Below are 24,935 nucleotides of genomic sequence, written 5' to 3'. Positions count from 1 at the left end.
GTTAAGAAATGCCTAAGAACATTGTCAGCAGAATAATCAAATCTTAGAACCATTGGAGAAACCAGTCACACATGGGGGAGAAAAACAGGGATAGGAATGACTAGAGAACTGAATGGAGGCTTAGTAAATGTGATTCTGTTATTGTCCAGAATTCCAGGGTTTAAAAAACATGTCCTGAAGTTTCCAGCGACCTAAGAAACAATCAGAAGAGCAAAGGCAAATTAAAATTTTCCTCTCTAGGCAAGTTCTGCTCTTTTTAGACCCTTTTGTGAAAAGTAGGACCTTTAAGGGAATAGTCAGGTTATTGTTTTGCATGTGTTAGAGAAGTAATGGGATTTCTGATTATGAATATTTAGGGCTCAGTAAGAATCTGCCTTCCAGGATTCCAGGATGGCACACTTGTCCCAGGAATCATTTTTTGACCTGTTCTGTTGTGTGTTTGAAGTGGTACTCCTTCCCCGTGGCCCCCAAAAGCATCTGTCCCTCTTTTATTGCTGCACAAACTATATTGTGGTGACATCAAGTGCATATTTCCCCGCCCCACTACAGTGCAAGCTTCTTGTATTACCCCCTGTATCTAGAGCAGTGCTTACTACATATGAAGTTCTCAATAAATGTATCTGTTGAATGAAAAGGAATTGATCCGGACTAATGACAAAATGTGACTAATTCTTGCAAGCATTTCTCAAAATGATATTACCCAGAATACACAAGATAACTAAACTCTTAAGCAGTGAAATGCAAATTTTAAATAAAAACGTGGGAGAAATGTCCCATCAATGTCCTCTTGGATGCTTTTCTCATAGTCTCCTAAAAATAAAAACTGGAACTTCTTTTACGTAATTGGTCTTTCAACATAGATAAGCATAGATCTGTCTGGGCTTGTTTAGGCAAAAAAGTTATTTTTCTATCTCTATATTTATGTTTGATTCTGAGAATGTCTAGCTGAACTTGTGACATTTGTGCAGTTGATTAACAGTAAGCTACATATGTATTGAAGTAGTATTATGTAGCCCTGAACAGTTTGAATTCCCAAAGGGACAGAAAAGATTATTTTGGATGACATGTCTTATTACTCAAGACTCTTAGGAAATTCTCTAAATAGTGTATCCACTAACAACTGTGGCTTAAAAATTCCAGTTTGTACTTTAAATGTCTTTCCTTTCCAAAGTAGTATTGGAATAAAGTTTAACATCTTGTTTCGAAGAAGAAAGGAATGTAAATGCATTTTCTTATAAATATGAGACAAAAAGATGGCATGTCATAAAGTTCAACTTTATTTCTTCAATTCATGAAAAATTGCCTGAACTCAGATTTAAAAAAATTGCTTTACAAGTAGTATTACACTATTTTAGAACAAATATTGTATGATTTAAAGTCATGTTATTCTCTCTGGAATTAGAAGGTCTTGAATTCCAGAGTAATTAGTGACAACAGCTCATCTTAATTAAACATTTACTTTATAAAATGCTCTAAACGAATGAGCATTTTATATTAAGAAAATCTTTTAAAGTAGGTAGTGTTCCCCATTCCTACCTCCACCCTCATTAATAGTTGAGAACACTGAGTTCAAACACTCATTCGCTCATTCATTTAACAAATATTTTCTAAATTTTTATTTTGTATTGGACAAGTGCTAGGTTGTAGAAAGTTGAATAAGACAGACATGTTGTCTGCCCTAATGTAACATGTATTAGTGCCAGAGATAGTAAATGAGTAAGAAAATAAAAGTAATAATACAATTTATTAAGAACTATAAACAAAATAAAGAGAAAGCATGCTGGAGGGATGAGGGGGAGTGGAGGATAATATTAAATGGGATAATGAGCTGCATCCTTTGGTCACATAGTCAGCTGGTCAATGGTGAGTCAAGGCCACACTCATGTCTTCTGCCTCCTAAGTTGGTGCTGTTTTATATGGACACGTGGGCAAAACTGTAAACTGCTCCTGAAAAAAAAGTGAGGCATTTTGGGAAATGATACTACTCATTTTTAGGTCCCAGGTTCCCCTTGAAGTTGAATAAACAGTTGGAGTAACAGGAAGCAGCCTTCACTCATCTTTCCCCAATGTGGGACATACTTAGAGTTACTACAGCCCTTGGTATTATGAAGCAGCATCTTGCTGGTCCCAAAGTAGGAGAGTTTGACATTTGCTTCATTAGAAGCTCTGAGTTCCATTTCCACCCTGGGATGCCAGAATCCCTGCTGATTGTATATCTGCAACATAATTGGACCTTGTGTGTCATTACCTCTCTTTTTAAAATATTACATTTCATACAGAAATATTTTAAGATAAATGAGAATAAAAGATAACATGTTTGCTTCAAAAGTTAATTCTATAGCCAGATCTATTAGGACTCCATTGCAAGCTTAGAAGCTAAATTTGTGCGCTCAAGATAGCTGTTTTGCTAAGACCATTTATTCTTTCCTGAGAGTTGGGAAAGCCGCTGAGCAAAATGGGATTCCAGTTTTTCTAGAGGGTTGTTATAACGACAGGAGTTCAGTACAATATGTCTATTTACTTGTCCCAACACTCGGTTACCTCCCTTGTGACCCCGTGGAGCCTGAGGTAATGCATTCTGCACGGTGGCTAGGGTCTGAGAAGGCCCTAAGAACTGGCTGACAATTATGCATTGTGTTTCATTATTTACCACACTGGGGTAACGTGAATCTCTCCGATGCCCACAGGAGCCTGATCTGAGGCCCCTGCTCACAAGGAAGGTCATGAGGAACTCTTATCCTGCTTTCAAAGCCTCCAGTCCCCACCTCTGCCATTTTCATCTTATTCAGCAGGGATAATAGAAGTAGTTTTGATGACTGGAAACTACCATCTTGTTCCCCAGAGTTTGACTCTTTTAACCTAGTGCATTTTCTGTAGATAATATACCTCCTGTTATCAGAAATTTGGGATATTTGCTCTGGAAAATTTAAACAACTTCAAAGTGTAACTGAGCAGCCAGAAATTCTTCAGAGGTCAGCTGCATTCCACCAACACCAGAAGCCTGCACATATCTGACGTTGTAAATAAATAAGGGACACGATGTTTAAAGATGTTTGAGAAAATGTGATTTTTTTCTTTACCTGTGTACAATTGGAATGTTTTGTTTTTATTTATTTATTTATTTTTTTTATTTTTTTTATAACATTCTCAGTTGCCTTTTCAAGGTATGGATTAAGGTAAAGTTCCGGGACTTTTCAGAAACTGATGTCTCCATTACCTAGTGGGTTTGTGCAATACATTAACAGTTGCATGTGAAAGTTTAGGAAAGAACATGTGCTTTATTTAAAACTCTTCTAAAATCGATACCAGAACAACATTGTTTTTACATGCATGCTCATTGAGATTGAATGATGTAAACTGTAGAGACTTAGGCATTCTAGATCTACTGAAAAACAGGAAATGTCAAAAGTAAGAAATAACAAAGGTTCTAGAATATTCTAGTGCCTTGGACATGGGGATGAGGGTGCATTCCCAGGACAGTAAATTGGCTGTGTGTGTATGGGTCACTCTCCAGGATCAGGGACCAGCTGTGGAAAGCCCTGTTGAGGCAGAAGGAGGATGGCAGAGTCTTGGGTTTGAGTCAGACAGAAGAGTTAAGTCAGGAGGCTGTCACTTCAGGTAGCCAAAGATTAGGCTGCTAAGATGGAGTGTTGGAGCCACATCTGAGAAACATCCAAGGCCAGGCGATCAGGAGAGACAAGAGTGCCTTGAGGCATCTTCCTGCACTATTACTGCCCCTATAGTCGATTTCCCACACCCCAGCCAAGCAGACCAAATAAATATCTAAGTCAGTTCAAGTTATTTCCCTGTTTAAGACTTTCCAATGTCTTCCAGTAACTGAATAAAATCCAAATATATTTCAATATATATATATATAAATTCATAACTCTTTGCCATTGCCCAATTGGATCTAAATGTTCTGTCCTGGTGAGCTCTACAAACTCCTCTCCTACCCTGTCCCCACCTGACTCCAGCCTCACTGACCTTGAGGATCTTTGCCAAACTTAATCCTTCCTTGGGCATCTCTCTTGCTGAACTGCTATCTACACCCCCAGGCTAAAAAAGCACTTCTCCAGATTTTTTTACTCTATTTATCTTCAGCTTCACTAAGGTCTCCTTTTCCTTAAGGCGGGTATGCCACAATACTCTCAGAAGCAGTTGCTTTACCCTTAGCTCAGTTCCCTAATACCAATACATTTGTTTTTAGTTTTATCACTCCTTATATTATGTTACATATTTATTAGTATTACTCTTTCCAACTATATTGTTCAAATCAGTATTTCTAAAACAGTGCATGGTACATGGTAGGTTCTTGATAAGAATTTAATGGTTCACTGAGGGAAGGGCTATCTGGTGATGTAAATTAATAGAAAAGGAGCATGGTCATATGGGCCATGACATTTGTACCAGAAAGAGTCCTAAGAAGTAAGATAAGGAATGAAATGTAGAGCAAGAAGAGTGGTTTGAAAAATGAAATTTTGGAATAGTAAGTGAGTTAGAATGTGTTTTAGAATGGGCTAGAGATCCATAGATTACAGCCCCTGATAGTGAAGAGTAAGAGAATCCTGCCCAACAGCTGTGGCTCAGTGTTGAGTGTCCACCTATGAACAGGAGACCACAGCTCAATTCTCTGTCAGGGCACATGCTCCAGTTGTGGGCTCAATCCCCAGTAGGGAAAGTGCAAGAGGCAGCCAATCAATGATTCTCTCATCATTGATGTTTCTAACTCTCTCTCCCTTTCCCTTCCTCTCTGACATAAATAAAAATACATTAAAGAAAAAAAGAGTAAGCACTAAGACTTGCACAGTGCTTATATGTTTACCTCTTGTTGATTTGATCCCATTGGTATTATGTAGTGACCTCATTTATCTCTTGTCTTGAAGTCTATTCTATCCGATATAAGTATTTGCTACCCCAGCTTGCTTTTTTTGTTTTGTTTTGTTTCCATATCCCCACCCCCCATTCTTTCACTTTCACCAGTGTATACCTTTTGTTCTGAGTTGGGTCTCTTGTAGACAGAATATATATGGATAATGTTTTTTTATGTATTCATTTCTGCTATGTCTTTTGATCGTAGCATTTAATCCATTTACACTTAAGGTTATTATTGATAGGTACTTATATATTGCAATGTTTTTATACCTATGATCCTCTCTTTCTATTTCTTCTTCTTAAAAACAGTCCCTTTAAAACCATGCACTCTGTGACATTCTCAGGGTGACTCAGCATGGGAAACTTCAAGTCAGTGTAAGCATGCAGGGCTTTTTGTGAGAGGCAAAAGCCCTTCCTGCTTCTGAGCTTCATGGGAGGAAACAATGACTATGGCAGATATTTGCTCTCTGAACTGGTGAGAACAAAAATGTTCTGATAGAAAAACTACAGGGTGGGTTTAGTGAAGAGAATCTTATTACAGGGAGGTAGTTTGAATAAAATTCTAGAAGATCTTTAATGATATGAGTTGTCACTATAGATTATGGAAGACTGTACACAGACTTCTAAGAGTACCTGACATGATTGGAATATAAACTATTTAGCAGTGTAATGGAATATCAAGAGATTTGGAGCTAGGCAGCCAGGGTTTGAATCCCAGAGCTACGCTTGCTAATTGTCATGGAAGTATAACATACATACAAAAAAATGCATAAATAATAGTGATTTTTTTCACAAAACAAACATATCCATGTAACTAGCACTCACTGAAATTGGGAATCAGAGTAATACACACATCTTAGAAAAGCCCCTGGCACTCACTTCCTATTACTGTTCTCAAGGTTAAACACGCTCCTGATTCCTAACACCACAGAACTTTATATGATAGGATCAGTCAATATAGATTCTCTCCTATTTGGTTTCTTTTGCTCAACATTATGTTTATATGATTTATGTCCCTATGTCTAGCTTTAACTTATTGATCTTTACTGTCTAATATCTAATTATGTCTGCCAATATCCACATATTTGCCTGTAAGTATTTTTCAAGTAAAAATGGTGTTCCATGAAAATAACAGCTAGTTTAACTCACAACTTATTAACACTAGGGATTCTCTCTGAGACCATCATACTTTTGTAGGCAGTAGAAATGCTTTATTTGTAATTCCTATGCTAGCCCATGGACTTCTTTTTAAAAAAATATTTTTAATGATTTCAGAGAGGAAGGGAGAGGGAAAGAGAGAAACACCAATGACGAGAGAGAATGATTATCTGCCTCCTGCATGCCCCACACTGGGGATAGAGCCCTCGACCCTGGCATGTGCCCTGGTCTGGAATTAAACCCAGACCTCCTACTTTAATAGTTGATGCTCAGTTACTGTGTGATGCCAGCTGGGACCCATAACTTCTTAAAGACATGAACTCAAAGATCAAGATTTAGTAAAATGAATTATTTTACTGCCTCATCAAGGATATTCTTAATTGAAACCAGCTTTAGATTTTCCCCTCTGTGAGTGCATTGAGTTCAAGAATTCAATTACCACAACAGTTTTGTTGCACTGCCTTGAATTGTGCCAATGTGCCAGCACTTTTCCTTTCAGTGCAAAGGTCAACATAGTGAAAAATAAAGTGAAATCTTTTTACTATTGTGAAAGTAGTTTGACCTTATAAACTCCTTGAAGGAGAAAGAAGGGCTCTCAGTGATCTGCAGATCCTACTTTGGGAACCACTGACTAAAAACAAGGTTAGCCGAAACCGGTTTGGCTCAGTGGTAGAGCGTCTGCCCGCAGACTGAAAGGTCCTAGGTTCGATTCTGATCAAGGGCATGTGCCTTGGTTGTGGGCACATCCCCAGTAGGGGGTGTGCAAGAGGCAGCTGATCGGTGATTCTCTCTCATTGATGTTTCTAACTCTCTATCCCTCTCTTCCTATCTGTGAAAAATCAATAAAATATATTTTAAAAAAATAAAAAATAAATAAAAACAAGGTTAAAAAGAATTTTGAGGCAGTGCCTTTGTACTCAGTAGAAAAGAATGCTGATCTTCATTGACCAAAGATTCCTTGGGTGATGAAGGTAGATAGCAAGAGTACACAGTCTGGTCCAATCTTTTCAGCCACATCTCTTTTTATTCCTCTCTGGATCCTCAATTGCAACCATGATGACCTCAAGCTCTCTCAATACACTCCTCCACATTCTCAGCTGTGTGAAGTTACTTTAACATGATTACCCAGATTTCAGGAACTTGCTAAGGACTCACAGGCTTCATCAGCTTTTTCAATATGCTACATTCCACAAAAGTTTATCTCTTACCTAAACATCACGACTTTGGTCAATTCTATTTATTTGACACTTTATTATTAATGCTAAATTTTATTTGTATATACATATTTTTTTATTATAGTACTAGAGGCCCAGGGCACAAATTCATACACAGGTAAGGTCCCTTGACCTGGCCAGAAATCGAGGCCTATAGGGGGGCAGCTGGCCAGGGATGGGGGAGGAGGGCAAGGGTTGTGGGAGGTTGGCTGTGAGAGTGCACTGACCAACAGGGGGCAGCTCCTGTGTTGAGTGTCTTCCTCTAGTGGTCAGTGTGCATCACAGCAACTGGTCTACCAGTCATTCCAGTCGTAATGGTCATTAGGCTTTTATATATATAGACTAGAGGCCTGGTGCATGAAATTCGTACATGGGGGTGGGGGTCCCTCAGCCTGGCCTGCACCCTCTCCAACCTGGGACCTCTCAGGGGATGTCCAACTGCCGATTTAGGCCTGATCCTAGGAATTGGGCCTACACCGACAGTTGGACATTCCTCTCACAATCCAGGACCGCTGGCTCCTAACCACTTGCCTGCCTGCCTGATCGCCCCTAACCACTTCTGCCTGCCTGCCTGATTACACCTAACTGCTCCCCTGCCAGCCTGATTGCCCCTAACCACTCTGCCTGCCTGTATGATCACTCCTAACTGCCTCTGCCTGTCTGATCACCCCTATCTGCCACTGCCTGCCTGCTACCCCTAACTGCTCCCCTGCCTGCCTGATTGCCCCTGCCACTGCAACTATGTTCAGAAGGACATCCAGTCTATCTGGTCTAATTAGCATATTACCCTTTTATTAGTATAGATTAGTGGCCTGATGCATGAAATGCTGCACAGAGGGGAGGGTGTTCCTCAGCCCAGCCTGCACCCTTTCCAATCTGGAACCCCTAGAAGGATGTCCTACTCCTGGTTTACAGGGATTGGGCCTAAAACGGCAGTCAGACATCCCTCTCAATCCAGGACTGCTGGCTCCTAACCACTCACCTGCCTGCCTACCTGCCTGATTGCCCCTAACCACTCTACCTGCCAGCCTGCTCACCCCCAAATGCCCCTCTGCTGGCCTGTTTGCCCCCACTTTCTCTCCCCACTGGCCTGCTCACTCCAAACTTCCCCTGCCCCCACTGCCCTGATCACCTCCAACTAACCCTCACTGATAGCCTTCTTGTCCCAACTGGCCCCCCTGCTGTTCTGCTTACCCCCAATGGCCCTGCTCCCCACCAGTCTGATCACCCACATCTGCCACCCCATCCTGGCCTGATCACTCACAATGGCCCCCCCAATGGCCTGATTATCCACAACTGCCATCCCATCCTGGCCTGATCACCCACAACTGCCCTTCCTTCTTGGCCCTAATCACCTCTACCTTGGCCCCGCACCATGGCTTTGTCTAGAAGAATGTCCAGAAGATCTCCTGGAAGATCTCCCAGTCTAATTAGCATATTACCCTTTTATTAATAGATAGAGGCCTGGTGCACAGGTGGGAGCCAGCTGGTTTGCCCTGAAGGAAGTCCCTAATCAGGGTGGGAGTCCCCGGTGGGGTGCCTGACCAGCCTGGGTGAGGGGCTGAGGGCTGTTTGCAGGCTGGCCATGGCCCTGGTGACCCGAGCTCCCAGCTCCTTCTAATTTGCTTTCTTTTTTTTTTTTTTTTATAGCCTCCTTGAGCAGAGGCCAGGGTTGGCTAGAAGCAGGAATCTGGGATTTATTTATCTTCTATAATTGAAACTTTGTAGCCTTGAGTAGAGGCCAAAGCCAGCCAGGGTGGGTGGGAATCTTGGCTTCCTCCATCTTGGGGTGGAAACCCAAGCCTCCTGCTCACTCCATCTTGATTGGGTTAATTTGCATACTGACTCCTGAATGGTGGGCATGGCTTGTGGGTGTAGCAGAGGTACAGTCAATTTGCATGTTTCTTTTTTTATTAGATAGGATTGCCTCATTATTGATAATTTATTTAAAACTTAAAAGTATGTTTATTGAAAGGATGTCTTTATAGAATCCTATATAATAAAAGTGTAGTATGCAACTTGTCCCCTTGACTAATAGGTCATCCGGGAGTTTGATCAGGTAGTGGGGCCAGCCAGGGGAAGGGAGGGAGGCCCCAGTTGGCAGCCAGAAGCTGGCAGCCGGTAACTGCTAGGGACCCTACTAGTGCATGAATTTAATGCACTGGGCCTCTAGTGCATTATAGTTTCTTTCCATAGCAACTCATATTTTTATTGGGTAATTACACACAATTAACTAATTGTACCCAATAAACGTGACAACAATCAATAAATATATAGGGAGTAATGATTGACTCGAGGGGCTGTCTCTCCTGGGCCATCTTTGTTTTCCTACATTACATTTTCCTTAAAAAATCTGACTGTCTCCAGTGCCTTCAATTTTTTTTTTCTGCTATTAATTCCTAAATTATAAATTTACCCCAGACATTTCTTTTGAACTTTCTCCTCCTCCTCCTCCTCCTTCTTCTTCCTGGGCATTGTCAATGTTCATACTTAAAACTTGACATCTAATCTTAATTCATTCTCTCTCTTAACCGTTTTCTCCATTTGTAATCCCATTTTAGTTAATGGCATCCAAATGACCAACTCAATTGCTCAAATAGAGGCAATCACCATTTTCTCAAGGTGCTACATTCTAAATATTTCTATGGAGCATCCTTTTTTTTTCTACTCATACTCTCAACAATCTGAGCTCAAGTTACCAGTAAGATCACCTCAACAACTCCAGCAACCTCCTAAGACTTCTCTGACTTTAGACCTTTGATTTGATTGCACTATTGCAGACAAAGTAATTGTCTTAGTTTGTTTGCTCTGTTATAACAAGCTAGAGGCTCAATGCATGAAATTCATGCACAAGGGGTAGGTCCCTCAGCCTGGCTTGGTCCCTCTCACAATCTGGCACCCTTTGGGAGCAGTCAGACATCCTTCTCGCAATCCGGGACACTGCATGCACCAGTGACCATACTTTTCATACAGGTGAAAGGCATCTTGCTGTCAGCTACATTTTGTTGCCCTGATTATAAAAGTAGTATATAACATGATCCTTCTGAGGCAGTGGTACCATTTTCCCCATCTATGGGTGGAAAACCTGAAACAGAAAGAAGTTAAGTAATTGGCTTTGTCACACGGTTATAAGTGTCAGAATCAGGGCTGACCACAAAATGTGCAAGCCAGAGTCCATGCATGTCATTGCTGCATCATCCTGGTTTTTCAGTGTTAGAGTAGTCTTGCCAGGTTTTAATTTTTAAATCTAATATATATGCTCCCAATATATAGGAATGCATGTTCACCCCCATTGTAGAATAAACAGGATGCGGACAGTTTAGATATTCTTCTGATGAATTAGGATTAAGCAGCCACAGATCTCTTTTTCAAATACTGCTGAAGCCACCTTCCTTGTTCAACTGTGTGTGGGATGTAGAAGTTTATAAGCTATGACATAGTCACTCACAATCCGGGACCCCTCAGGTGATATAGCAGTGTGCCTAATGGCAGGCAGCCGGGGGGGGGGGGGGGGGGGGCCCTGAACTGGGGCCAGGCGCCACACCGCTCATGCTCATCTTGATCTGCTGCCACCATTCTCCACTCTGTAGTGCTGCCACAGAGTTAGAAAAGGCTCCTGCCACCAGAGCTGTGCTTGCCAGCTGTGAGCGTGGCTTCTGGCTGAGTGGTGCTCCTCCTGTGGGAGCATTGACCTGGTGGTCAGTGTGCTTCATAGCGACTGGTTGTTCCGTTCATTCTGTCCTAACAGTCTCTTAGGCATATATATATATTACAATAGACTGGGTGTCTTATAAACAATAGAAATGTATTTGTCACAGTTTTGAGGTTTTAAAGTCCAAGATAGAGGCCAGTAAATTTGGTGAAAGCCCACTCCTGGTTCAAAGATGGCCTCTTTTCAGTGTGTCCTCACATGGTGAAAAGGCAAAAGAGCTCTAAGGGGTCTCTTTCCCCCCAAAAAAACCCCGATTATTTTAATTGATTTTTAGAGAGAGAGGAAGGGGGGAAGAAGGAGAGAGAGAGAGGGAGAGAGAGGAAGAGAGGCATCAGTGTGAGAGCTGAAACAGTGAGCAGCTGCCTCCTGTACATGCCTTACAGGGAACGGAACCCACAGCCTTGGCCTGTGCTGTGATGGGAAATTGAACTGGCTACTTTTGGGAGAATGTCCAACCAACCGAGTCACACCAGCCAGTGCTCTCTGGGGCTCTTATATAAAGGTGCTAATCCCTGCCAAACCAGTTTGGCTCAGTGGATAGAGCATCAGCCTGGGGATGAAAGGGTCCCAGGTTCGATTTCAGTCAAGGCACATACTTTGGTTGAGAGCACATCCCCAGTGGAGGTCATGCAGGAGGCAGCTTATTGATGTTTCTCTTTCATCGATGTTTCTAACTATCTCTCTCCCTTCCTCTCTGTAAATAATCAATAAAACATATATTTTTAAAAAAGGTACTAATTCCATGCATGAAGGTTCTGCCCTTGTGATCCAATCATCTCCCAAAGGCCCACCTCCCAATACCATCACATTGAGGAATAGGTTTAAATGAATGTGTTTGGTTTATGTGTGTGTTGTGTGTATGCCGGGGAGCAGGGGGGCGGGGGCAGCATTTCATCTATAGCAGTGATTTTTCTAAAATAAAACTCAAATCCTATCATACTCAGCCTAAAACCCTTCAGTGACTCCACATTGCCCAGGATAAAATCTAAATACCCTTAAATGGGCTAACATCTTTCTGATCTGGCCCCTGCCTTCCTTTTCAGCTTAATTTCTCCCAGAAATTCTTCTTCAAACTTTGCCTCCTGCTGCATTGAGCTGCTTTTCTTTACCAGGCTCTATGTTCTGCTCCTTGACATTGAGCATGATGTTCCCCTTGTCTAAAATGTCTTCTCTTTTCAACCACCAGTCACTCCCAGCTTCCACATCTTAGCTCCTCACCTGACCATGCCCTCATCATTGATAAATTTCAACTTATAAATAATCTCTTCAATGAAGTTTCTCTTATTGATTCCTTCCTGAGGTCTTCCCCATGGTTGCTCTCAGTCACTGTCCTTATTCTATTACAGCACACTTCTCACTATGTTGCCTTGCCCATTAATTGATTCCCCTGCTAAATCATAAATCTTTGTGAGTGCATGAATATAATTTAGTTTATATTCATTATATGTCAGAATAAAGCCTTAATACATATTTATAAAATAAAATTATTATTACTTAATGTTAAAATACTATAATAGAATTTTAAATAAAATGTCATAATCCTGGGTGGGTTCAATCCCCAGTCAGGGCACATTAAAGAATCAACCAATGAATGCATGAATAAGTGGAATAACAACTTGATGTGTGTGTATGTGTTTGTTTGTTTTTTTCTCTCTCTCCCACTTCCTCTCTCTCTTTAAAAATAAATCAATTAAAAAATTTCATAGAGCTGAAACAGGTTTGGCTCAATGGACAGAGAGTCAGCCTGTGAACTGAAAGGTCCCAGGTTCAATTTTGGTCAAGGGCATGTACCTTGGTTGCGGGTACATCCCCAACCAAGTGGGGGTTGCGCAAGAGGCAGCTGATCAATGTTTCTCTCTCATCGATGTTTCTAGCTCTCTATCCCTCTCTCCTCCTCTCTGTAAAAAATCAATAAAATATATATTTTTAAAAATGTCATAGAGGCTGAAATGACAAAGAGGTTAAATTTAACTGTGAGCGGAGGGAGAAAAGAGGGCCTGGGGACACTAGAGAGAGGTACATTTTTGTATGTCATCAGAACAAAAAAGATGTCATACTTTTCCTATGGGATTTGGGGAGTGAGCCAGAGTACAATCTCTTGCGGAGGCTGTGATAATATATACCCTAGAGACAATAATGAGAGCTGTCACATGGAAAAGGGGACTTTTGAGAAAAGGTCGTGAACTTTGAAGTGTTACGTAAGAGGATGTGACATGTTTTACCTCGTGAGCAAAGCTCTACAGATAACCTTAACAAAAATGCTGCATCTGCTTTGGCAGTTTAAGAGGTAATGTTCCAACTTTGGCGCAGTCAATGAGTGCTGTTTTCTTCAAATACAACATTTTGAAAATAAATTTTCCTAATTGTGTTTATCCAGGTTGGCAAGGCTCTGAGGTGTTAAATGGGAGGAAGTGTAGAGAAGCAGAAGGAGCATTTAGGACTAAGAAGTATTGTGGAAAAAAAATGTTGGTGAGTTTAATTCCTAGTTTAGGGATAGAGTGGTGAAAGGCCTTCATGATTAATAAGAAAGCTGTTTTCCTCACTGAAGCATATTCAATTAGGAAAATTTACATGTAAAAATGACACTGATTTTAAACACAGCGTGCATTCTGTGTTTTCAGGAGAAGTGTTCTTACCTATTTAAAGAAGTTTTCTTTTCTACTTCATTTTTATCAGGTATCCTTTAGGATGAAATTCATCTAAGACAAATTTCTAATGATAATTGAAACAAACTTACCTTGAAAATATAGTGTCATTAAAAAAACAAACAAACATGTATGCAGTGCAACCTCAGGAGTGGTGGCTCAGGGGGTTTTCCTCAGTTCTCACTGCAATATCTGGATCTTCCTATTAACCGAGGATCCTTTATATGGAACTGAGCGATCCTAATAAAAGAGTGATATGCAAATTGGCAGTCACTCTAACACACAATATGGCCACCCCCATGTGGTCAAAGATGGTCACCACAAGATGGCCATCAAGGGAGGGTAATTTGTGGGTGATCAGTCCAGTAAGGAATGGAAGTTGGAGGGGACCCAGACCAGCAGAGGAGGGCAGTTGGGGGCAATCAGACTGGCAGGGCAGCAGTTAGGAATCAATCAGGCTGGAAGGGCAGTGGTTAGGGGGTGATCAGGCTGGCAGGCAGAAGAAGTTAGGGGCAATCAGACAGTCAGGCAGTCAGGTGAGCAATTGGGAACCAGCAGTCCTGAATTGTGAAAGGGTAGTCAGACATCACTTGAGCGGTCCCAGATTGGAGAGGGTGCAGGGTGGGCTGAAGGACACCCTCCTGCATGAATTTTGTGCACCAGGCCTTTAGTTTAAATATAAAATACTAAGTGTGAAACAAACGTGGCCACATCTGGTAGGAATGGAAACCATGCTTTGAGGATAGGGCCCAAGATCTCTTCTCATGAAGATTATCGGAGGGGTGCAGGCAGCGATCTCACTGTGCGACCCTGTACTGGTTCTGCAGTACGGTCTTTAACTTCTCTAGTTTCATTCACCTTCAGTCTCCAAGCAACTGTGGGCAAATTAGACCACAAGATACTTGGAGACCACACAGTCCACACAGTGACAGCTGGCAAGCCAACGCGCAGTGAGGCGTGGGGAGGCATTACTGGGGCTTGGGATTCCTGGAGCACTGCAGGGCACAGCCAGACCTTGGTTTTTCTGGTGATCCTCAGAGATTTGGATACAGTCAAGTTAACAACCAATCTCCTGACACTGTTGCTGGGTGGGACCCACGCTGCCCACTTCCAAAAGGGTTTTCACAGAATTTTGAGGAGCTCCCAAGGCATGTAGGAGGTAGTGGCAAATGCAGGGGCGGCCAGCAGACTGTGGCCAAAGGATCATTTCACACTGATCTGAATGTCCTAAAGGGAACTCCCAGGCCTGGGCAGAGAATGAAAGTGTAGCATGTGCTTGGAACAGCCTGGCTCTCCTCCCTTCCTCTCCCCTTCCTGCCCCTGCAGCTGGTGTGAAAAGAAAAGCAGCAGAGTTCCTCCCAAACATTGACCAACCTAAGAAACTTGAATTGTGGTATTTCATCAGTGTGCAGAATTTTAACCCTGCGTGAATAAGCTTGCATATTGTAAAACACCTTTACCTATTTAAAAAAAAAAAAAAAAAAAAAGGTGCCCTAGCTGGTTTGGCTGAGTGGATAGAGTGTCAGCCTGCTGACTCAAGGGTCCCAGGTTTGATTCCTGCCAAGGGCACATGCCTGGGTTGCAGGTTCAAATACCAGTGGGGGTCCTGCAGGAGGTAGCCAATCAATGATTCTAATCATTGATATTTCTGTCTCTCCTCCCTTTCTCTCTGAAATCAATAAAGAAATATATTTTTTAAAAAGCTAAATAAAAGTAATTTTGTTTTATTAAACAAAACTTTTTAAAAACTAAAAGACAATATTTTCTGGAACTGAGAATTGAGTGTTCTAATAACTAAGAATCAGTCTGTTAGCTCCTTTCAGACAGCAACACTAACACCAACTTTGTAATTGCTTGGGAATTCTAAGGAATGTATTCATGTCATATACATATTCATAATTTGTGTGTATAAGATTATCATGAATATGTATTTTTATCTCTTTTTTGTTCTTTAAAAAATTATTTTGTTTATGCCTAATACTGTCACCTAGGCAAAGCATTTATCGAAGGTTTAGCTAATATTGACAGCATCAGGAAGCTATAATCCTGATTAGAAAATAAAATGATTAGAAAATCTTATATAATAAAAGCCTAATATGCTTAGTGTCTGACCATTCGTTTGACTGTTTGACCAGTAGCTATGAAGCACACTGACCACCATGGGGCAGATGCTTTGATCAGTAGGTTAGCTTGCTGCTGGGTCCGGTTGATTGGGAATGGGCAAGAGGGGCTGGACATGCCCTGGAAAAATCTGTCCACTGGTTGGTTTCAGCCTGATCCCTGCAGGCCAGGCCAAGGGATCCCACAGGTGCATGCATCTGTACACTGGGCCTCTAGTATTATTATATTTTCTAATAATTAATATTTTCTAATATTAATTATTATAAAATAAAAACTAGTGGCAGTAAGCCTTTAGCTTTATTTTAGTATTGGGTTAGTGATATTCTACTGTTTGCTGGGATTGAAAAATTACCTAAAATTATATTTCTTATTGATTTTTAAATTCATCTGTATGTGTATGTTACTGTCACAGATGTCAAATAAGAAACTTAATTTGCTCTCCTTAATTCAATTCAATTTTTTTTTTTACTGTATTTCCCTGGACAGATGTTATCTTTACATCTTTCCTACTTCACTGGATGTCACAAGAAAGACTGGTACATATTTCCTGAAGTATTGTCCTTAAATCCTGCTCCCCAGTGTTAGTTTCAAGGCTCAAGAAGGACAGCCTTGGATAAATGCAAAAGTTAGAAATCATCAAAAAGCATGTGAAACACCCCAAAGTAAGGTTCCCATTGGTTATTACCATAGGGCTTATCTTTCTCCATGTTTATGGTTTGTCTCTTGATGCCCCACAGAAGCTACCATAACTCTATGCTTCTGTTTCTTACCCTTTCATCCCAATCCTGCTTAGTTGATTGAGTTCCCTTCTCTTAAAAACAGTGATTGTGGCATTTTTGGAATATCCCAAAGCCACCAAATACCCATGATATGCCAGAGACAGGAATTAGCAGAACCTTCCCTCCCCAAACCACACTTGCTTGATCATCACTAGTGTATTGCATCCCTTTTCGGGGCCGGAATGGATCCCAGGCATGAAGAAGAATGCTCTGCTACCAGGAAAGGATTGGATCTGTTCAATACCTCAGTGGACAATAACTTTTTTCTGTCCTTGTGGCCACATGTTCCAAACTCCCAGCCCTCTGATGAAATGCAGAACATAAGCAGAGCATCACAGTAAGAGGGTCACATCACTCTGACAAAACAGGTACATTTAAGGGTCTTTCCATTTATCCTTCCCAAAAGTCTGCTTCTTGTGGTAGTATATAAATCTGGCATCAATAGTTGCGACAGATAGGGGTACAAAACGGAATGACATGTTTACAAATTTATCAAATGAAGTGAATGCAGGAAAATGTGTTTTGCAGTTGCTGAAGATTTAGCTTTGGAGAAAAAAAAAAAAAAAAAACCTCTGCTATGCCATTATCTATTTATTTACTAAAACTATTATCTGATTAATTTAAGTAATAAAAACACCAAAAAATAATAGTTTATCTATTGGAAATTACATTTTCTTACATTTGAAGCAGAAAGAAACAACAATAAAATGTATAATTTTTAAAGAAGGAAACATGCTTTTTTGGTGTTTCCCTGTATGTTGTGTCACTGAAACCAAGTTTCTCAGGCCCTTATCGGTGCTTTGTTTTTGTCATAAAAAAAATAACTGATGCAGAAATACAGTCTACCTTTCAAACAACAACAAAAAAAGTATAATTTTTATTAGATTATGCTCTAACTTGGATGACTGAATTATTATATGTGTAATTCAGTGATTAGAAAGTATCCCAAATGCTATTAAAGTCAAGTATTAATATTTATTTAATAGTGCAATTCTTCCATGGTGGTCTAACTAGATACTTGCCTATTTTTATTGTTGACAGAAAGTTCTTCCATTTTTGGATAAAATGCAATTACTAATTTTAGCTGTTAAAGTTCCTTTTCTCCTCTTCACCAGCCAACCTGGGCAAGGTTCCACAGACGGTATTTTTCTTATTTGTCCCCACCCAGAAGCCCTTACTCTATTCAGGGAATAAGAAAAATGCAAAGGTCCCCTGTGTGAGTCACTTGGACTTAATCAACAACATCTTAAAACTCTAATCAGCACAGGAGTGAGTGCTATAAAGAGAAAGTAGCAAACCTGTGGTAACTGAAAATGCAAGGAGTTGAGTTTTCCTTCTCATCCTTCAACAAACATCCTGAGTTTACAACCTTTAAAATGTTACTGTAAGAGTGAGATAACTGCATTACAAAAAAATTGAAAATAATGCAAATATTAATTTCTAATCCCAATAGCTCATTCCATAACTTCTTTCCTTTGGGTAAAAAAAAATTGTAATTATTATTCTTTATCATGTTTGATTAAAAAAACACACAGTTATAAATAAAAGAAGAGGAACACAGGACATACACTCAACTGAAACATTTTGAAAAGGAAAATTGACAACCATTGGTTTACAATAAACATATGATCTCATTAACAAGGTAGGAAAATGAGGAATTATCTTTTAAAAAGTCCTGGGTAAACCAGCACAATAGGTACAAACATGGATGCAGAGGCAGACGGCATGATTTTAAAGCTTGTCTTTGCCATTGAGCTCTTCTTGTAATCTCAAGCAGGTTGCCTCAGTTTCCTCATCTATAAAATAGTAATGCCAAGGCTGCCTACTTTATCAAATGTTTATGATGGTTTAATGAGTTAATAATAAGAAGTACTCAAATAAGAACTTGTAATAGAATAGCATTTGATAAAATTCAATTATTCTTATTATTCTTCAGTTTCAACCTTCAAAGAAGACAATTGTATTTCTAGTCTCTGAAAGTTTCATTAAATAAAGATAAATCACAACACAACTGCCTTGAGACTAGGTCTAAGAAATCCTCTTTTCATATGCAAAATGTTTTTTGTTGAATTTTATAACCTACAGCTTGAGGATCACTTCTTATGGTTTAGAATTGATGAGGTAAGATTTGTGACTGGCTTCCTCTGCAAAATATTTGTTCTCAAATGATTTCCTCTTTCCTCCAGGAGAGTATAAATAAGCTTTTCCAGTGTGACTACTTGGTTTTCTTCAAAACATGTTAAGCTGTATTTATCACAGCTGTAGTCTTCATTTCAAAGATAGATGATTTCAGGTATCTCTTAATTGAGTAGCACTTTTTGTTTAGATTTCCAAATAAAGCACAATAAAGGTTTTACATACAGTAAGGGTAGAGTGCTTCCCACAGAACACAAGGCATTCCCAGGATGAGAAACTGGGCCCCATGTTGTTTGATAAAAAAGGAATTCCTAGCAGGGAGATATTTTTAGCACATTGGTTGGAACATCGGTTCCATCCACATTTCCTTAACACCCTGTGCTGTATTCTCCCTCAACATTCCAGGATTGGTCCATCACCCAAAGTAACCAAGATTTTTCTCTCACAAGGAGAAAAAGGAAAGCTATTGTTATTATATTAACATATGTTTCTCTTTCTTCATTTAATTCACAACAGCATTTGGGCCTCTACTAAAAATTATCACACCCACTAAGAGATGAACCAAATCTTCCCGAAATATTTTGTTTTGTGCCTGTAACATCAGTATATTTAAAGTACTTATTCATTTCTGTCTACATTTCGGGTATAGCTCCTAGTGACTAAAAATGGGAATTTTGTGTTTGCTATGCTGCATCTATTTATTTTTATAAGAAATTGATTAACTGACTTCTTTCTACACTGAGATCTTCTAAAAAAGGTAAAATTTCTTTCTCTCTTTTTAATAGCAGATGAAAGCAAGAACAGAAAGATATGCTTTAAAAAAAACTTAAGCAAAACCTTGGTTAATATATAAATTGCACATATATATAGAAAGCTTATTTATATCATATCATAATTATAATTGTTCTTGAACATGATTTGTAACATCTCTCCCCTTTCTAAAATATGCAATTTTGATTTAATACCAGGTAGATCATCAGCTTAGCAAAATTAGATGTCTTTTGCATGTACAGACAGATATCAAATTTACAGGTAGTAATTCAAATGAAAAGGAGTAATTTTGGATAATTTTCTTTTGCCTAAAATACTTCTATCATAGTTCAATATGCTTCTTACCAGATATAATTTCTATGTTATTATTAAAGAGATTTGCTGGGAAGAAAATTTGGATTATAAGTAATAATAGATGGAGACATCCCAATATCTACAGTGCAATGATTGAAATTTCTTTTGAGACCCAAATTTTTTAAACTTAAACTTCTTCTAATGAGACTTCTTCAAAATGGACTCTCCCAGGCCATGGTATTTTGTTGAAGAGCCACACTCAAGGGGCCAAAGAGCTGCATGTGGCTTGTGAGCCAGTTTGCTAACCACGGTGCTAGGGGGTGGGAATGGCTGGGGCAATGGGGGGAAAAGGAGACATATGTAATACTTTAAACAATAAAGAATTAAAAAAAAAAACCTAAAAACAAACAAACCTGAAAACAACTAAAATAAATAAATAAGTTAAAATTCAAGTTATTTAAAAACACATATGATTTGCATTAAGGAGAAAATGTAGCCCTGCCAACCATCTTTCCCTTTCAAATATTTATAGTACTTTTTGAGGGCATTAGGCAAACACTTAAATGCCAGTAGTTCATTATTTTTAAAAATAATTTTTTTCAAATGACTAACACTGAAATATAGATTCTGTTTTTTTCTTGAGTCTTGAACACAAAGTCTGTTTTATAGTTGACATGGGCTCATTGGCTAGGAAGATTTTAAGTGTTCTTTTTGAAATTCTGAGAGTCATAGGAATTAAACTTTCCTTCTGCTTGCACCGTATTACATGAGAGCAAAACATTTTTTTTAATTGTTAACTCCTTAAAATGTGCCTTTGCTTTTGTTATAGTACTCTTCTGGGCTCTTTTCCAGGATCTCTGAGTAACAAAGTTCTCTATTTTGATCATGGATAGTGTTTTTATTTTTATATTAAAATGAAGAACATATTTGGTTGCCAATAAAACTGGGCCTGTTGTGGGGATACACTGACACCCTGTCAGATGTGCTAATCCCAACAAGGACATACGAAGGTATACAGGGATTGAATAAACACTCTTGCCTTTGCGTCTCCACTGAGGGTTAAGAAAACATCCTGGTGTGTCCATTTGTGGCCTATTGGTTTCCTGAACTAAATTAGGGATTAAGATGAGAGGTGTGGCTGGAATCTCTTCCTGAAGATTGTGATTTCTGAAACTCAGAGGGATGGAAACCCAAGGTTCTCACAGCAGAGCCAGAGAAATAAATAAATAATTATGCCTGCACCACTGGCATTTAGCCCCTCCCCTGAGCATTGTATCTTGGGCCCCGTATGTTTTGTTTTCCTAGCTGAGGCTGTGACTGTTTAGCACAAAGAGTAAACACTTTGTTCTTGCTAAAATCATACTTATTTTCTGCACTCTACAGGTAATAAATAAGAATAATAACCATATCCTTAAAGTCCACGGAGGATGCCTTATCTTCCTTCCTTCCTAGGAAACTGTAGGATAAGGTATTCTACAAAATTGCATTTATGTACCAGGCACATAAATGTCTCTCTCAGCAGGCACAGAGAGACAGTGTTTTATTTTAAATCCATTTCAGGTATTGATCCTTACCTGGTACATAAATGCAATTTAGTAGAATACCTGCTGAGAGATCTCTGTATTCTTCCTTTCACCTCATCACTTAAAAAGAAATTCCGGAGTGAAACATTGGTGGATTTTGTCAGAATAATGTTATGCTAAAGCTTTCATTAACCAAGTCATTTTAGGCTAATTAGGAGTCCCTTATCACAGCAAAATCTAGAAGGGCTTGAAGTCAGTCAAAAGCTCATCGTCGAATTCAACACATAAATAGGCACCTCTGAAGTTCTAGGCTGGATAGCAGTTGATGGAGGGTTTAGAAATCTATTCTAGTTTCTAATTTCTCCCATTTTCTCTCTATAGCTGGACCACAACTTATTTCAAACATAAAGGTGCCCACTCCTTCAAGGAAAACGTTCTAGAAGCTTTGAAACCTAAAAGCTGTATATTAACTCCACCACCACCAGCTCGTTGACAGAGCCTCAGATTCTGTAAATGAGCATGGTCACCACCCACATGCAGCAGGTTATGCCGAGTTGTGGTGACTCATCCAAAGTACATCAAGGGGCCCATGGTAAATGTCCAGCAAATGGCAACTCCTCTTATTTTCATTAAACACGGTCGGAACTAGTATCCATACCTAACATTGGAAGGAACTCAAATTTCCTATACATCCTAAATAGCTACAGAAGTCATTTCCTTTTAAAGACATAGTTGACACTTTGAGCAGAGCTAGACTAATAGTTATCGTAGACATTCTGATAAGATTATGTGGTGTTCACTGTGCTTAAGAGGAGGACCTGTGCTAGACAAAACTGAGAAATTACTTTGATCTGTATTTTCCCATCTCCTATTCAGGTTCCTTTTGCAACTCATACCCTGGCTTCCGGGAAGCTTTGTTCTCATCCCTAACATTGCTAGGTGGCCAATTTCAGCAGGAAACAAAGTCTCTGAGATGTTGGCTGACATTGAGAAAACACCTGCTAGCTCACCAGCTGCTCTGCATATTAATGGGGTGGGGGGGTGGTCTCTAGAATACACAAGAATTTCCAAAACCAGGGGAATCACTCTATTTTGTGAGGCAAACTCTCTTTTCTATAGCTGCTTTCTTCCTCAGAAGGCTCATTTATTCTTATAACATTAACTTCTATTTATTTTCTTACAATTCTTAAAAAATACGGGTTAAGACTGCCTCTCTCCCAAGTTTTGGTTATGTAACCTCTTCATCAGTTTATTCCGTTCATTATGAAGATTTCACATATAAGTGAGATCATGTGATTCTTGTCTTTGTCTAACTACTGGCTTATCTTGCTTAGCATAATACTCTCCAGGTCCTTTTATGCTGTCTCAAAGGGTAAGAGATCCCACCCCACCCCCATTTTTTAAACAGCTGCATGGCTACGTAACTTCTTAATGAACATTTCAATTTGTTCATCAGATATTCGTGAGGCATCTCTTACTAATATGTATCAGGTAAGGATCATTACTGGAAATGTATTTAAAATAGAATAATCTCCCTGTGCCTGCTGAGAGACCTCTTTATTCTTCTTAATAATTTTATACAAAGATTTGTCATCAAGTTCCACCAATTCTTCCTCTAAAGAATGACCATTACTGTGTACTCAGAAGATACACTAGTTGGCTCTCCCAGAAATAAGAATCTTAAAGTTGCACAGCGCTCCATGCAAAACTTGCACGCTGATCTTCACTTTCACCTCCTAACTTCATTACTTCATCTCAGTGGCTGTGGGATGAGCCATTTCACAGCCTTGTGATCTCCATAAGATCATTAACTTTAATATTGGTTTATTCATCTGTAAAATATAAACATTAATACTGCTCTGCCTCCCTCACAGGATTATTGTAATGGATGATTTGAACTGGTGCATGGGAAATAATTTTATATATCATACTAGAGGCCCAGTGCACAAAATTCATGCATGGGGGGGTATCCCTCAGCCTATCCTGCACCATCTCCAATATGGGACCCCTGAAGGGATGTCTGACTACCCGTTTAGGCCTGATCCTACCCTCTCACAATCCAGGACTGCTGGCTCCCAACTGCTCACCTGCCTGCCTTCCTAATTGCCCTAACCACTTCTGCCTGCCAGCCTAATCACCTCTTAACCACTCTCCTGACCGCCTGATAGATGCCTAACTGCTCCCTGGCAGCCTGATTGCCCCTAACTGCCCTCCCCTGCAGGCCTGGTCACCCCTAACTGTCCTCCCCTGCAGGCCTGGTCTCCCCCAGCTGCCCTTCTCTGCAGGCTTGATTGTCCCCAACTCCTCTCTCTTTCAGGCCTGGTCCCTCCCCTGCTGGCCATCTTGTGGAGGCCATCTTGTGCCCACATGGGGGCAAGATCTTTGACCACATGGGGGCAGCTATTTTATGTGTTGGAGTGATAGTTAATTTGCATATTACTCTTTTATTAGATAGGGTTGACTTACATTATGCTGATATGAATATTTTATCTTTTTATATCTAAGTCAGACAGACTTGACTTCAAATTTTGAATTTTCCCTTTGTTAGTCATGTAATCATTAGCTAAATTACCTAATCTCTCAAAACCACAATTTTATCATTTATGAAGTGGAGATGCTAACCTTCTTGCAGCTTAGTGTAAGGATTAAATGGAGAAACATTTTGGAAGATACCAAAGACTGTGCTCAGTGACCATTATGTGCTTTCATGCTAATTTCTCTTTCTGTTCTAACTGATTCTATTCTTTGTCTATACAAGTTTTTCTTAATCCTACCCATATAATTATTTTATTTTTTGACCAACCTTGTATTTGCTTGGCAGATTGATCAGTGAATTAATTTTCTGTGGCTGCCATAAAATATTACCACAATCTTAGTGGCTTAAAACAATGCAGATTTATTTTCATAACAGTTCTTGGGGTCAAAATCAGTCTCACTAGACTAACATCAAAGTGCTCCTTCTGAAGGCTCTGAGGAGTAGCTTGATCCTTGCTTTCCTCAGCATCTAGCAGCTGCTTGCATGCCTTGGCCCTTTCTCACATCACTGCAGACTTTTGCTTCTGTGGTCACATTTACCACTGATACTGCTGATGTCCTGGCCTTCTCTCCTAAATACCTTGTGATTGCATATTTGGGCCCATCTGGATAACCCAAGACAATTGCTTCATCTTGAGGCCCTTAATCACATCTGCAAAGGCCCCTTTGCCATATAAGGTATCATTTACAGGTTATGGGGATTAGGATGTGGAAATTTGGTGGGGGCCAAATCATTACTCAGTATACCATAATCAGGTACCTGAAATCACCACAGGTTTACTGTGATCATTGCTACCTTTTTTATTACCCATATAATTTCTCTTTCTTTAAAAATTTCCCCTCTGTCAAAATTCTGATTTTCTCTGAAGCATATAATTAAATCTATAGATTAATATTAAATCTATGATTAATATTCCTTACTGGATTTAGGCTTCTCTTAGGCAGGATCATGCCTTATACATTTTTCTTTTTAGTCATACACAACACTTCTTTATTCATATATTCAGTGGATTATCAAGTATCTATTAATCTACTAAAATACAGGCTTTGCTTTCTGTTCAGGTGATACAAAATTGAGTATAGAACAGTTCCAGTCTTTTGAGAATTCATTGAGTGTTGAGGGTGTGCTAGAGACAATAAAGCTCAGCACATATTTTTTTTAAAGTTTGCCAACC

Source organism: Pipistrellus hanaki (genome assembly GCF_964339955.1).
Source record: "Pipistrellus hanaki genome assembly, chromosome: 3".
Lineage (NCBI taxonomy): Eukaryota > Metazoa > Chordata > Mammalia > Chiroptera > Vespertilionidae > Pipistrellus > Pipistrellus hanaki.
This window is presented reverse-complemented; position numbering follows the sequence as displayed.